The following is a 15,053-nucleotide window of genomic DNA, read 5'->3' as shown; positions in this document are numbered from 1 at the left end:
CTATATCCAAAAATCATGGTTAAACTCAAAGTGGAAGTATGTTTTCCAAAATGGTCATCTAGACGTCGTTCTTTCGACTGAAATGACTACCTTTAAAAAAACGACTTGTAACCTATAATTCCGACTATAAACTTATACTTTTTCTGTATAGATTCATAAACTTAAGTTCAATATGAAACCATAGCAATTAGATTCACTCAAAACGGATTTAAAATGAAGAAGTTATGGGTAAAATAAGATTGGATATTTTTTGATTATTTTAGCTACGGGAAATGTTTAACAAATCTATACAAATCATATCCTAGCTAACTTATATTGTATTATACATGTATTCTAATATATTATGTAATCTTGGGATACTATAGACACGTATGTAAATGTTTTGACATATCATATCGACCCATGTATATATATTATTTGGAACAACCATAGACACTCTATATGCAGTAATGTTGGAGTTAGCTATACATGGTTGAGGTTGATTCCAAAAATATATATACTCTAGTTGTGATCTAGCTTGAGACGTGTATACACTGGGTCGTGGATTGATTCAAGATAATATATATCGATTTATTTCTGTACATCTAACTGTGGATAACTAGTTGTAGGTTACTAACGAGGACAGCTGACTTAATACACTCAAATCTTTAAAACATAATAAAAATGGTTGTAATTATATTTTGATCATACTTTGATATATATGTACATATTTGTATAGGTTCGTGAATCGATCTGTGGCCAAGTCTTATTTCCGAGGAAGGAAATATCTGTGAAAGTGAGTTATAGTCCCACTTTTAAAAATCTAATATTTTTGGGATGAGAATACATGCAGGTTTTATAAATGATTTACAAAATAGACACAAGTACGTGAAACTACATTCTATGGTTGAATTATCGAAATCGAATATGCCCCTTTTTATTAAGTCTGGTAATCTAAGAATTAGGGAACAGACACCCTAATTGACGCGAATCCTAAAGATAGATCTATTGGGCCTAACAAACCCCATCCAAAGTACCGGATGCTTTAGTACTTCGAAATTTATATCATATCCGAAGGGTGTCCCGGAATGATGGGGATATTCTTAAATATGCATCTTGTTAATGTCGATTATGAAATGTCCCGTTCTTATTGATTAAAAACGTTCCATATTAATTGATTTCGTTGCGAGGTTTTGACCTCTATATGAGACGTTTTTCAAAGACTGCATTCATTTTTAAAACAAACCATAACCTTTATTTCATAAATAAAGGTTTAAAAAGCTTTACGTAGATTATCAAATAATGATAATCTAAAATATCCTGTTTACACACGACCATTACATAATGGTTTACAATACAAATATGTTACATTGAAATCAGTTTCTTGAATGCAGTTTTTACACAATATCATACAAACATGGACTCCAAATCTTGTCCTTATTTTAGTATGCAACAGCGGAAGCTCTTAATATTCACCTGAGAATAAACATGCTTTAAACGTCAACAAAAATGTTGGTGAGTTATAGGTTTAACCTATATATATCAAATCGTAACAATAGACTACAAGATTTCATATTTCAATACACATCCCATACATAGAGATAAAAATCATTCATATGGTGAACACCTGGTAACCGACATTAACAAGATGCATATATAAGAATATCCCCATCATTCCGGGACACCCTTCGGATATGATATAAATTTCGAAGTACTAAAGCATCCGGTACTTTGGATGGGGTTTGTTAGGCCCAATAGATCTATCTTTAGAGTTCGCGTCAATTAGGGTGTCTGTTCCCTAATTCTTAGATTACCAGACTTAATAAAAAGGGGCATATTCAATTTCGATAATTCAACCATAGAATGTAGTTTCACGTACTTGTGTCTATTTTGTAAATCATTTATAAAACCTGCATGTATTCTCATCCCAAAAATATTAGATTTTAAAAGTGGGACTATAACTCACTTTCACAGATTTTTACTTCGTCGGGAAGTAAGACTTGGCCACTGGTTGATTCACGAACCTATAACAATATATACATATATATCAAAGTATGTTCAAAATATATTTACAACACTTTTAATATATTTTGATGTTTTAAGTTTATTAAGTCAGCTGTCCTCGTTAGTAACCTACAACTAGTTGTCCACAGTTAGATGTACAGAAATAAATCGATAAATATTATCTTGAATCAATCCACGACCCAGTGTATACGTATCTCAGTATTGATCACAACTCAAACTATATATATTTTGGAATCAACCTCAACCCTGTATAGCTAACTCCAACATTCACATATAGAGTGTCTATGGTTGTTCCGAAATATATATAGATGTGTCGACATGATAGGTCGAAACATTGTATACGTGTCTATGGTATCTCAAGATTACATAATATACAATACAAGTTGATTAAGTTATGGTTGGAATAGATTTGTTACCAATTTTCACGTAGCTAAAATGAGAAAAATTATCCAATCTTGTTTTACCCATAACTTCTTCATTTTAAATCCGTTTTAAGTGAATCAAATTGCTATGGTTTCATATTGAACTCTATTTTATGAATCTAAACAGAAAAGTATAGGTTTATAGTCGGAAAAATAAGTTACAAGTCGTTTTTGTAAAGGTAGTCATTTCAGTCGAAAGAACGACGTCTAGATGACCATTTTAGAAAACATACTTCCACTTTGAGTTTAATCATAATTTTTGGATATAGTTTCATGTTCATAATAAAAATCATTTTCTCAGAATAACAACTTTAAAATCAAAGTTTATCATAGTTTTTAATTAACTAACCCAAAACAGCCCGCGGTGTTACTACGACGGCGTAAATCCGGTTTTACGGTGTTTTTCGTGTTTCCAGGTTTTAAATCATTAAGTTAGCATATCATATAGATATAGAACATGTGTTTAGTTGATTTTAAAAGTCAATTTAGAAGGATTAACTTTTGTTTGCGAACAAGTTTAGAATTAACTAAACTATGTTCTAGTGATTACAAGTTTAAACCTTCGAATAAGATAGCTTTACATGTATGAATCGAATGATGTTATGAACATCATTACTACCTTAAGTTCCTTGGATAAACCTACTGGAAAAGAGAAAAATGGATCTAGCTTCAATGGATCCTTGGATGGCTCGAAGTTCTTGAAGCAGAATCATGACACGAAAACAAGTTCAAGTAAGATCATCACTTGAAATAAGATTGTTATAGTTATAGAAATTGAACCAAAGTTTGAATATGATTATTACCTTGTATTAGAATGATAACCTACTGTAAGAAACAAAGATTTCTTGAGGTTGGATGATCACCTTACAAGATTGGAAGTGAGCTAGCAAACTTGAAAGTATTCTTGATTTTATGAAACTAGAACTTTTGGAATTTATGAAGAACACTTAGAACTTGAAGATAGAACTTGAGAGAGATCAATTAGATGAAGAAAATTGAAGAATGAAAGTGTTTGTAGGTGCTTTTGGTCGTTGGTGTATGGATTAGATATAAAGGATATGTAATTTTGTTTTCATGTAAATAAGTCATGAATGATTACTCATATTTTTGTAATTTTATGAGATATTTCATGCTAGTTGCCAAATGATGGTTCCCACATGTGTTAGGTGACTCACATGGGCTGCTAAGAGCTGATCATTGGAGTGTATATACCAATAGTACATACATCTAAAAGCTGTGTATTGTACGAGTACGAATACGGGTGCATACGAGTAGAATTGTTGATGAAACTGAACGAGGATGTAATTGTAAGCATTTTTATTAAGTAGAAGTATTTTGATAAGTGTATTGAAGTCTTTCAAAAGTGTATAAATACATATTAAAACACTACATGTATATACATTTTAACTGAGTCGTTAAGTCATCGTTAGTCGTTACATGTAAGTGTTGTTTTGAAACCTTTAGGTTAACGATCTTGTTAAATGTTGTTAACCCAATGTTTATAATATCAAATGAGATTTTAAATTATTATATTATCATGATATTATCATGTATGAATATCTCTTAATATGATATATATACATTAAATATCTTTACAACGATAATCGTTACATATATGTCTCGTTTAAAAATCATTAAGTTAGTAGTCTTGTTTTTACATATGTAGTTCATTGTTAATATACTTAATGATATGTTTACTTATCATAGTATCATGTTAACTATATATATATATCCATATATATGTCATCATATAGTTTTTACAAGTTTTAACGTTCGTGAATCACCGGTCAACTTGGGTGGTCAATTGTCTATATGAAACATATTTCAATTAATCAAGTCTTAACAAGTTTGATTGCTTAACATGTTGGAAACATTTAATCATGTAAATATCAATCTCAATTAATATATATAAACATGGAAAAGTTCGGGTCACTACAGTACCTACCCGTTAAATAAATTTCGTCCCGAAATTTTAAGCTGTTGAAGGTGTTGACGAATCTTCTGGAAATAGATGCGGGTATTTCTTCTTCATCTGATCTTCACGCTCCCAGGTGAACTCGGGTCCTCTACGAGCATTCCATCGAACCTTAACAATTGGTATCTTGTTTTGCTTAAGTCTTTTAACCTCACGATCCATTATTTCGACGGGCTCTTTGATGAATTGAAGTTTTTCGTTGATTTGGATTTCATCTAACGGAATAGTGAGATCTTCTTTAGCAAAACATTTCTTCAAATTCGAGATGTGGAAAGTGTTATGTACAGCCGCGAGTTGTTGAGGTAACTCAAGTCGGTAAGCTACTGGTCCGACACGATCAATAATCTTGAATGGTCCAATATACCTTGGATTTAATTTCCCTCGTTTACCAAATCGAACAACGCCTTTCCAAGGTGCAACTTTAAGCATGACCATCTCTCCAATTTCAAATTCTATATCTTTTCTTTTAATGTCAGCGTAGCTCTTTTGTCGACTTTGGGCGGTTTTCAACCGTTGTTGAATTTGGATGATCTTCTCGGTAGTTTCTTGTATAATCTCCGGACCCGTAATCTGTCTATCCCCCACTTCACTCCAACAAATCGGAGACCTGCACTTTCTACCATAAAGTGCTTCAAACGGCGCCATCTCAATGCTTGAATGGTAGCTGTTGTTGTAGGAAAATTCTGCTAACGGTAGATGTCGATCCCAACTGTTTCTGAAATCAATAACACATGCTCGTAGCATGTCTTCAAGCGTTTGTATCGTCCTTTCGCTCTGCCCATCAGTTTGTGGATGATAGGCAGTACTCATGTCTAGACGAGTTCCTAATGCTTGCTGTAATGTCTGCCAGAATCTTGAAATAAATCTGCCATCCCTATCAGAGATAATAGAGATTGGTATTCCATGTCTGGAGATGACTTCCTTCAAATACAGTCGTGCTAACTTCTCCATCTTGTCATCTTCTCTTATTGGCAAGAAGTGTGCTGATTTGGTGAGACGATCAACTATTACCCAAATAGTATCAAAACCACTTGCAGTCCTTGGCAATTTAGTGATGAAATCCATGGTAATGTTTTCCCATTTCCATTCCGGGATTTCGGGTTGTTGAAGTAGACCTGATGGTTTCTGATGCTCAGCTTTGACCTTAGAACACGTCAAACATTCTCCTACGTATTTAGCAACATCGGCTTTCATACCCGGCCACCAAAAATGTTTCTTGAGATCCTTGTACATCTTCCCCGTTCCAGGATGTATTGAGTATCTGGTTTTATGAGCTTCTCTAAGTACCATTTCTCTCATATCTCCAAATTTTGGTACCCAAATCCTTTCAGCCCTATACCGGGTTCCGTCTTCCCGAATATTAAGATGCTTCTCCGATCCTTTGGGTATTTCATCCTTTAAATTTCCCTCTTTTAAAACTCCTTGTTGCGCCTCCTTTATTTGAGTAGTAATGTTATTATGAATCATTATATTCATAGATTTTACTCGAATGGGTTCTCTGTCCTTCCTGCTCAAGGCATCGGCTACCACATTTGCCTTCCCCGGGTGGTAACGAATCTCAAAGTCGTAATCATTCAATAATTCAATCCACCTACGCTGCCTCATATTCAGTTGTTTCTGATTAAATATGTGTTGAAGACTTTTGTGGTCGGTATATATAATACTTTTGACCCCATATAAGTAGTGCCTCCAAGTCTTTAATGCAAAAACAACCGCGCCTAATTCCAAATCATGCGTCGTATAATTTTGTTCGTGAATCTTCAATTGTCTAGACGCATAAGCAATCACCTTCGTTCATTGCATTAATACACAACCGAGACCTTGCTTTGATGCATCACAATAAATCACAAAATCATCATTCCCTTCAGGCAATGACAATATAGGTGCCGTAGTTAGCTTTTTCTTCAATAACTGAAACACTTTCTCTTGTTCATCATTCCATTCAAATTTCTTCCCTTTATGCGTTAATGCAGTCAAGGGTTTTGCTATTCTGGAAAAGTCTTGGATGAACTTTCTGTAGTAACCAGCTAGTCCTAAAAACTGGCGTATGTGTTTCGGAGTTTTCGGGGTTTCCCACTTTTCAACAGTTTCTATCTTTGCCGGATCCACCTTAATACCTTCTTTGTTCACTATGTGACCGAGGAATTGAACTTCTTCCAACCAAAATGCACACTTTGAAAACTTAGCGTACAATTCTTCCTTCCTCAATACTTCTAACACCTTTCTCAAATGTTCACCGTGTTCTTGGTCATTCTTTGAGTAAATAAGTATGTCATCAATGAAAACAATGACAAACTTGTCAAGGTATGGTCCACACACTCGGTTCATAAGGTCCATGAACACAGCTGGTGCATTAGTTAAACCAAACGGCATGACCATAAACTCGTAATGACCATAACGTGTTCTGAAAGCAGTCTTTAGAATATCATCTTCTTTCACCCGCATTTGATGATACCCGGAACGTAAGTCAATCTTTGAATAAACAGACGAGCCTTGTAGTTGATCAAATAAGTCATCGATTCTCGGTAGTGGGTAGCGGTTCTTGATGGTAAGTTTGTTCAACTCTCGGTAGTCGATACACAACCTGAATGTACCATCTTTCTTCTTGACAAACAAAACAGGAGCTCCCCACGGTGATGTGCTTGGTCGAATGAAACCACGCTCTAAAAGTTCTTGTAATTGGCTTTGTAGTTCTTTCATCTCGCTGGGTGCGAGTCTGTAAGGAGCACGAGCTATTGGTGCAGCTCCTGGTACAAGATCTATTTGAAATTCAACGGATCGATGTGGGGGTAATCCCGGTAATTCTTTCGGAAATACATCGGGAAATTCTTTTGCGACGGGAACATCATTGATGCTCTTTTCTTCAGTTTGTACTTTCTCGACGTGTGCTAGAACAGCATAGCAACCTTTTCTTATTAGTTTTTGTGCCTTCAAATTACTAATAAGATGTAGCTTCGTGTTGCCCTTTTCTCCGTACACCATTAAGGGTTTTCCTTTTTCTCGTATAATGCAAATTGCATTTTTGTAACAAACGATCTCCGCTTTCACTTCTTTCAACCAGTCCATACCGATTATCATATCAAAACTCCCTAACTCTACTGGTATCAAATCAATCTTAAATGTTTCGCTAACCAGTTTAATTTCTCGATTCCGACATATATTATCTGCTGAAATTAATTTACCATTTGCTAATTCGAGTAAAAATTTACTATCCAAAGGCGTCAATGGACAACTTAATTTAGCACAAAAATCTCTACTCATATAGCTTCTATCCGCACCCGAATCAAATAAAACGTAAGCAGATTTGTTGTCAATAAGAAACGTACCCGTAACAAGCTCCGGGTCTTCCTGTGCCTCTGCCGCATTAATATTGAAAACTCCTCCACGGCCTTGTCCATTCGTGTTCTCCTGGTTCGGGCAATTTCTAATAATGTGGCCCGGTTTTCCACATTTATAACAAACTACATTGGCATAACTTGCTCCGACACTACTTGCTCCGCCATTACTCGTTCCGACACCATTTGTTCCTTTCGTTCTATTAACCCCTGGTCCGTAGACCTCACACTTCGCCGCGCTATGACCATTTCTTTTACACTTGTTGCAAAATTTGGTGCAGAACCCCGAGTGATTCTTTTCACACCTTTGGCATAGCTGCTTCTGATTGTTGTTGTTGTTGCGGTTATTATTGTTGTTGGGATGATTGTTGTAGTTACTGTTGTTGTTGTTGTTGCTGTTGTTGGGCCGTTTGTTGTAGTTGCGATTGTTGGGATAATTGTTGCGATTATTGTTGTAATTGCTGTTGTTGTTGTATTGGTGATTCTTATCACCGTTTTCCTCCCACTTTCTTTTGACTTGCTTCACATTGGCCTCTTCAGCAGTCTGTTCTTTAATTCTTTCTTCAATTTGGTTCACGAGTTTGTGAGCCATTCTACATGCCTGTTGTATGGAGGCGGGCTCGTGTGAACTTATATCTTCTTGGATTCTTTCCGGTAATCCTTTCACAAACGCGTCGATCTTCTCTTCCTCATCTTCGAATGCTCCCGGACACAATAGGCACAATTCTGTGAATCGTCTTTCGTACGTGGTAATATCAAATCCTTGGGTTCGTAACCCTCTAAGTTCTGTCTTGAGCTTATTGACCTCGGTTCTGGGACGGTACTTCTCGTTCATCAAGTGCTTGAATGCTGACCACGGTAGTGCATACGCATCGTCTTGTCCCACTTGCTCTAGATAGGTATTCCACCATGTTAACGCAGAACCTGTGAAGGTATGCGTAGCGTACTTTACTTTGTCCTCTTCAGTACACTTACTTATGGCAAACACCGATTCGACCTTCTCGGTCCACCGTTTCAATCCGATCGGTCCTTCGGTTCCATCAAATTCCAAAGGTTTGCAGGCAGTGAATTCTTTGTAGGTGCATCCTACACGATTTCCTGTACTGCTAGATCCAAGGTTATTGTTGGTATGTAGCGCAGCCTGTACTGCGGCTATGTTTGAAGCTAGAAAAGTACGGAATTCCTCTTCATTCATATTCACGGTGTGTCGAGTAGTCGGTGCCATTTCCTTCAAAATAGTTAAATGGAACAAGTTAATCATACAGAATATTAAGAGTAGTTAATAGTATTTCGTAGCATAATATGAACTCATTTATAAAAGCTTTTTCATCATATTAGCGTTTTATAAGTTTAAATTCGGGTAGTACCTACCCGTTAAGTTCATACTTAGTAGCTAATATACAATTCAACTACTACAATTCTATATGAAAAACTGATTATAATAATATTTCGCGTTCAAACTTTTATACAATATTTTACAAACTTACAATACCGCTTATTTTACATAAAGCATGAAATATAGCACACAATAACTTTGATACAAGATAGTTGTGAAGATAATTCTAGCTAGTACACAAGTCGTTCAGCAAAGGCAATAAAGACACGTAATTCATACGTCCAGAAACAAGTCATGCATTCTGGTTTTACTAGGACTACTTCCCATCCTTGGTCTTGTGCAACATAACCGTTATGGCCGTTGATAAGACAGCGTGTTGTAACGTCGTCAAAGGGACGAGGGTTACGTAATGTCCAACAGTCCCGTAATAATCTAAAAACCTCATTTCTTACCCCAATTACCGACTCCGTCACTTGTGGAAACGTTTTGTTTAATAGTTGTAGCCCGATGTTCTTGTTCTCACTTTGGTGAGAAGCGAACATTACTAATCCGTAAGCATAACATGCTTCTTTATGTTGCATGTTAGCCGCTTTTTCTAAATCACGAAGTCCAATATTCGGATATATTGAGTCAAAATAATTTCTTAACCCGTTGCGTAAAATAGCATTTGGGTTCCCCGCAATATATGCGTCAAAGTAAACACATCGTAACTTATGGGTTTCCCAATGTGATATCCCCCATCTTTCAAACGAAAGTCTCTTATAAACCAAGACATTCTTGGAACGTTCTTCGAATGTCTTACAAACTGATCTCGCCTTAAATAGTTGTGCCGAGGAATTCTGGCCGACTCTAGACAAGATTTCATCAATCATGTCTCCGGGTAGGTCTCTTAAAATATTGGGTTGTCTATCCATTTTGTGTTTTTAAACTGTAAAATAGACAAGAGTTAGATTCATAAAAAAATACTTATTAATACAAGCAATTTTTACATATATCATAAAGCGTAAGAACACTATATTACATATATTACACCACACGAATACAACTATCTTATTCCGACTCGCTCGTTTCTTCTTCTTCGGTTTTGGTTCGTTTTGCCAAGTTTCTAGGGATATATGATGTTCCCCTAATACGAGCCGTCGTTGTCCACATTGGTTTAGAAAAACCTGGTGGTTTAGAGGTTCCCGGGTCATTGTTACAACTTAAGGACTTCGGGGGTTGCCGATACATATAAAGTTCATCGGGGTTGGAATTAGATTTCTCTATTTTTATGCCCTTTCCCTTATTATTTTCTTTTGCCTTTTTAAATTCAGTTGGGGTAATTTCTATAACATCATCGGAATTCTTGTCGGAATCCGATTCATCGGAGAATTGGTAATCCTCCCAATATTTTGCTTCCTTGGCGGAAACACCATTGACCATAATTAACCTTGGTCGGTTGGTTGAGGATTTTCTTTTACTTAACCGTTTTATTATTTCCCCCACCGGTTCTATTTCTTCATCCGGTTCCGATTCTTCTTCCGGTTCCGATTCTTCTTCCGGTTCCGACTCTTCTTCCGGTTCCTCTTCGGGAACTTGTGAATCAGTCCACGAATCATTCCAATTTACATTTGACTCTTCATTATTATTAGGTGAGTCAATGGGACTTGTTCTAGAGGTAGACATCTATCACATAATATCAAACGCGTTAAGAGATTAATATATCACATAATATTCACATGTTAAAAATATATAGTTTCCAACAAAATTTGTTAAGCAATCATTTTTCAAGTAAACACGGTCGAAGTCCAGACTCACTAATGCATCCTAACAAACTCGATAAGACACACTAATGCAAAATTCTGGTTCTCTAAGACCAACGCTCTGATACCAACTGAAATGTCCCGTTCTTATTGATTAAAAACGTTCCATATTAATTGATTTCGTTGCGAGGTTTTGACCTCTATATGAGACGTTTTTCAAAGACTGCATTCATTTTTAAAACAAACCATAACCTTTATTTCATAAATAAAGGTTTAAAAAGCTTTACGTAGATTATCAAATAATGATAATCTAAAATATCCTGTTTACACACGACCATTACATAATGGTTTACAATACAAATATGTTACATCGAAATCAGTTTCTTGAATGCAGTTTTTACACAATATCATACAAACATGGACTCCAAATCTTGTCCTTATTTTAGTATGCAACAGCGGAAGCTCTTAATATTCACCTGAGAATAAACATGCTTTAAACGTCAACAAAAATGTTGGTGAGTTATAGGTTTAACCTATATATATCAAATCGTAACAATAGACCACAAGATTTCATATTTCAATACACATCCCATACATAGAGATAAAAATCATTCATATGGTGAACACCTGGTAACCGACATTAACAAGATGCATATATAAGAATATCCCCATCATTCCGGGACACCCTTCGGATATGATATAAATTTCGAAGTACTAAAGCATCCGGTACTTTGGATGGGGTTTGTTAGGCCCAATAGATCTATCTTTAGAGTTCGCGTCAATTAGGGTGTCTGTTCCCTAATTCTTAGATTACCAGACTTAATAAAAAGGGGCATATTCAATTTCGATAATTCAACCATAGAATGTAGTTTCACGTACTTGTGTCTATTTTGTAAATCATTTATAAAACCTGCATGTATTCTCATCCCAAAAATATTAGATTTTAAAAGTGGGACTATAACTCACTTTCACAGATTTTTACTTCGTCGGGAAGTAAGACTTGGCCACTGGTTGATTCACGAACCTATAACAATATATACATATATATCAAAGTATGTTCAAAATATATTTACAACACTTTTAATATATTTTGATGTTTTAAGTTTATTAAGTCAGCTGTCCTCGTTAGTAACCTACAACTAGTTGTCCACAGTTAGATGTACAGAAATAAATCGATAAATATTGTCTTGAATCAATCCACGACCCAGTGTATACGTATCTCAGTATTGATCACAACTCAAACTATATATATTTTGGAATCAACCTCAACCCTGTATAGCTAACTCCAACATTCACATATAGAGTGTCTATGGTTGTTCCGAAATATATATAGATGTGTCGACATGATAGGTCGAAACATTGTATACGTGTCTATGGTATCTCAAGATTACATAATATACAATACAAGTTGATTAAGTTATGGTTGGAATAGATTTGTTACCAATTTTCACGTAGCTAAAATGAGAAAAATTATCCAATCTTGTTTTACCCATAACTTCTTCATTTTAAATCCGTTTTAAGTGAATCAAATTGCTATGGTTTCATATTGAACTCTATTTTATGAATCTAAACAGAAAAGTATAGGTTTATAGTCGGAAAAATAAGTTACAAGTCGTTTTTGTAAAGGTAGTCATTTCAGTCGAAAGAACGACGTCTAGATGACCATTTTAGAAAACATACTTCCACTTTGAGTTTAATCATAATTTTTGGATATAGTTTCATGTTCATAATAAAAATCATTTTCTCAGAATAACAACTTTAAAATCAAAGTTTATCATAGTTTTTAATTAACTAACCCAAAACAGCCCGCGGTGTTACTACGACGGCGTAAATCCGGTTTTACGGTGTTTTTCGTGTTTCCAGGTTTTAAATAATTAAGTTAGCATATCATATAGATATAGAACATGTGTTTAGTTGATTTTAAAAGTCAATTTAGAAGGATTAACTTTTGTTTGCGAACAAGTTTAGAATTAACTAAACTATGTTCTAGTGATTACAAGTTTAAACCTTCGAATAAGATAGCTTTATATGTATGAATCGAATGATGTTATGAACATCATTACTACCTTAAGTTCCTTGGATAAACCTACTGGAAAAGAGAAAAATGGATCTAGCTTCAATGGATCCTTGGATGGCTCGAAGTTCTTGAAGCAGAATCATGACACGAAAACAAGTTCAAGTAAGATCATCACTTGAAATAAGATTGTTATAGTTATAGAAATTGAACCAAAGTTTGAATATGATTATTACCTTGTATTAGAATGATAACCTACTGTAAGAAAGAAATATTTCTTGAGGTTGGATGATCACCTTACAAGATTGGAAGTGAGCTAGCAAACTTGAAAGTATTCTTGATTTTATGAAACTAGAACTTTTGGAATTTATGAAGAACACTTAGAACTTGAAGATAGAACTTGAGAGAGATCAATTAGATGAAGAAAATTGAAGAATGAAAGTGTTTGTAGGTGTTTTTGGTCGTTGGTGTATGGATTAGATATAAAGGATATGTAATTTTGTTTTCATGTAAATAAGTCATGAATGATTACTCATATTTTTGTAATTTTATGAGATATTTCATGCTAGTTGCCAAATGATGGTTCCCACATGTGTTAGGTGACTCACATGGGCTGCTAAGAGCTGATCATTGGAGTGTATATACCAATAGTACATACATCTAAAAGCTGTGTATTGTACGAGTACGAATACGGGTGCATACGAGTAGAATTGTTGATGAAACTGAACGAGGATGTAATTGTAAGCATTTTTATTAAGTAGAAGTATTTTGATAAGTGTATTGAAGTCTTTCAAAAGTGTATAAATACATATTAAAACACTACATGTATATACATTTTAACTGAGTCGTTAAGTCATCGTTAGTCGTTACATGTAAGTGTTGTTTTGAAACCTTTAGGTTAACGATCTTGTTAAATGTTGTTAACCCAATGTTTATAATATCAAATGAGATTTTAAATTATTATATTATCATGATATTATCATGTATGAATATCTCTTAATATGATATATATACATTAAATATCTTTACAACGATAATCGTTACATATATGTCTCGTTTAAAAATCATTAAGTTAGTAGTCTTGTTTTTACATATGTAGTTCATTGTTAATATACTTAATGATATGTTTACTTATCATAGTATCATGTTAACTATATATATATATATCCATATATATGTCATCATATAGTTTTTACAAGTTTTAACGTTCGTGAATCACCGGTCAACTTGGGTGGTCAATTGTCTATATGAAACATATTTCAATTAATCAAGTCTTAACAAGTTTGATTGCTTAACATGTTGGAAACATTTAATCATGTAAATATCAATCTCAATTAATATATATAAACATGGAAAAGTTCGGGTCACTACAGATTACCAGGTGTTCGCCATATGAATGATTTTTATCTCTATGTATGGGATGTGTATTGAAATATGAAATCTTGTGGTCTATTGTTACGATTTGATATATATAGGTTAAACCTATAACTCACCAAAATTTTTGTTGACATTTAAAGCATGTTTATTCTCAGGTGAATACTAAGAGCTTTCGCTGTTGCATACTAAAATTAGGACAAGATTTGGAGTCCATGTTTGTATGATATTGTGTAAAAACTGCATTCAAGAAACATATGTCGATGTAATATATTTCTATTGTAAACCATTATGTAATGGTCGTGTGTAAACAGTATATTTTAGATTATCATTATTTGATAATCTACGTAATGTTTTTAAAACCTTTATTGATAAAATAAAGGTTATGGTTGTTTTTAAAAATGAATGCAGTCTTTGAAAAACGTCTCATATAGAGGTCAAAACCTCGCAACGAAATCAATTAATATGGAACGTTTATAATCAATATGAACGGGACATTTCAATAAACTTGATGATCTTCTTTGTGTTCATGTTTTGTAGACTTGAAGATTATTTTCTTAAGATTCAAACTTTGATTTGAATCTTCTCATGTATGAAACAAACATGAACATAATACTTGTAACTTTAGTTTATTTCTTCATTTCATTTATTTAAAGTTGTGATGTTGTTCATTTGGTTAAGTATTACTAGTTAAACTTGATCTCATATTTCTTGAAACTAAAGTAAACTTTGTAAGTTCAAGAACATGGAAGTTTAACTTTCTAGTTATAACTTCAAACACTTATGTTAGATCTAAGTTTCTATAGCTTTATGGTCTTCCAATTTTGTTGTAAACAAGAGCTTATAAGCTT

Source organism: Rutidosis leptorrhynchoides, chromosome 1 (assembly GCF_046630445.1).
Source record: "Rutidosis leptorrhynchoides isolate AG116_Rl617_1_P2 chromosome 1, CSIRO_AGI_Rlap_v1, whole genome shotgun sequence".
Lineage (NCBI taxonomy): Eukaryota > Viridiplantae > Streptophyta > Magnoliopsida > Asterales > Asteraceae > Rutidosis > Rutidosis leptorrhynchoides.
Note: the sequence above shows the minus strand (reverse complement) of the source record.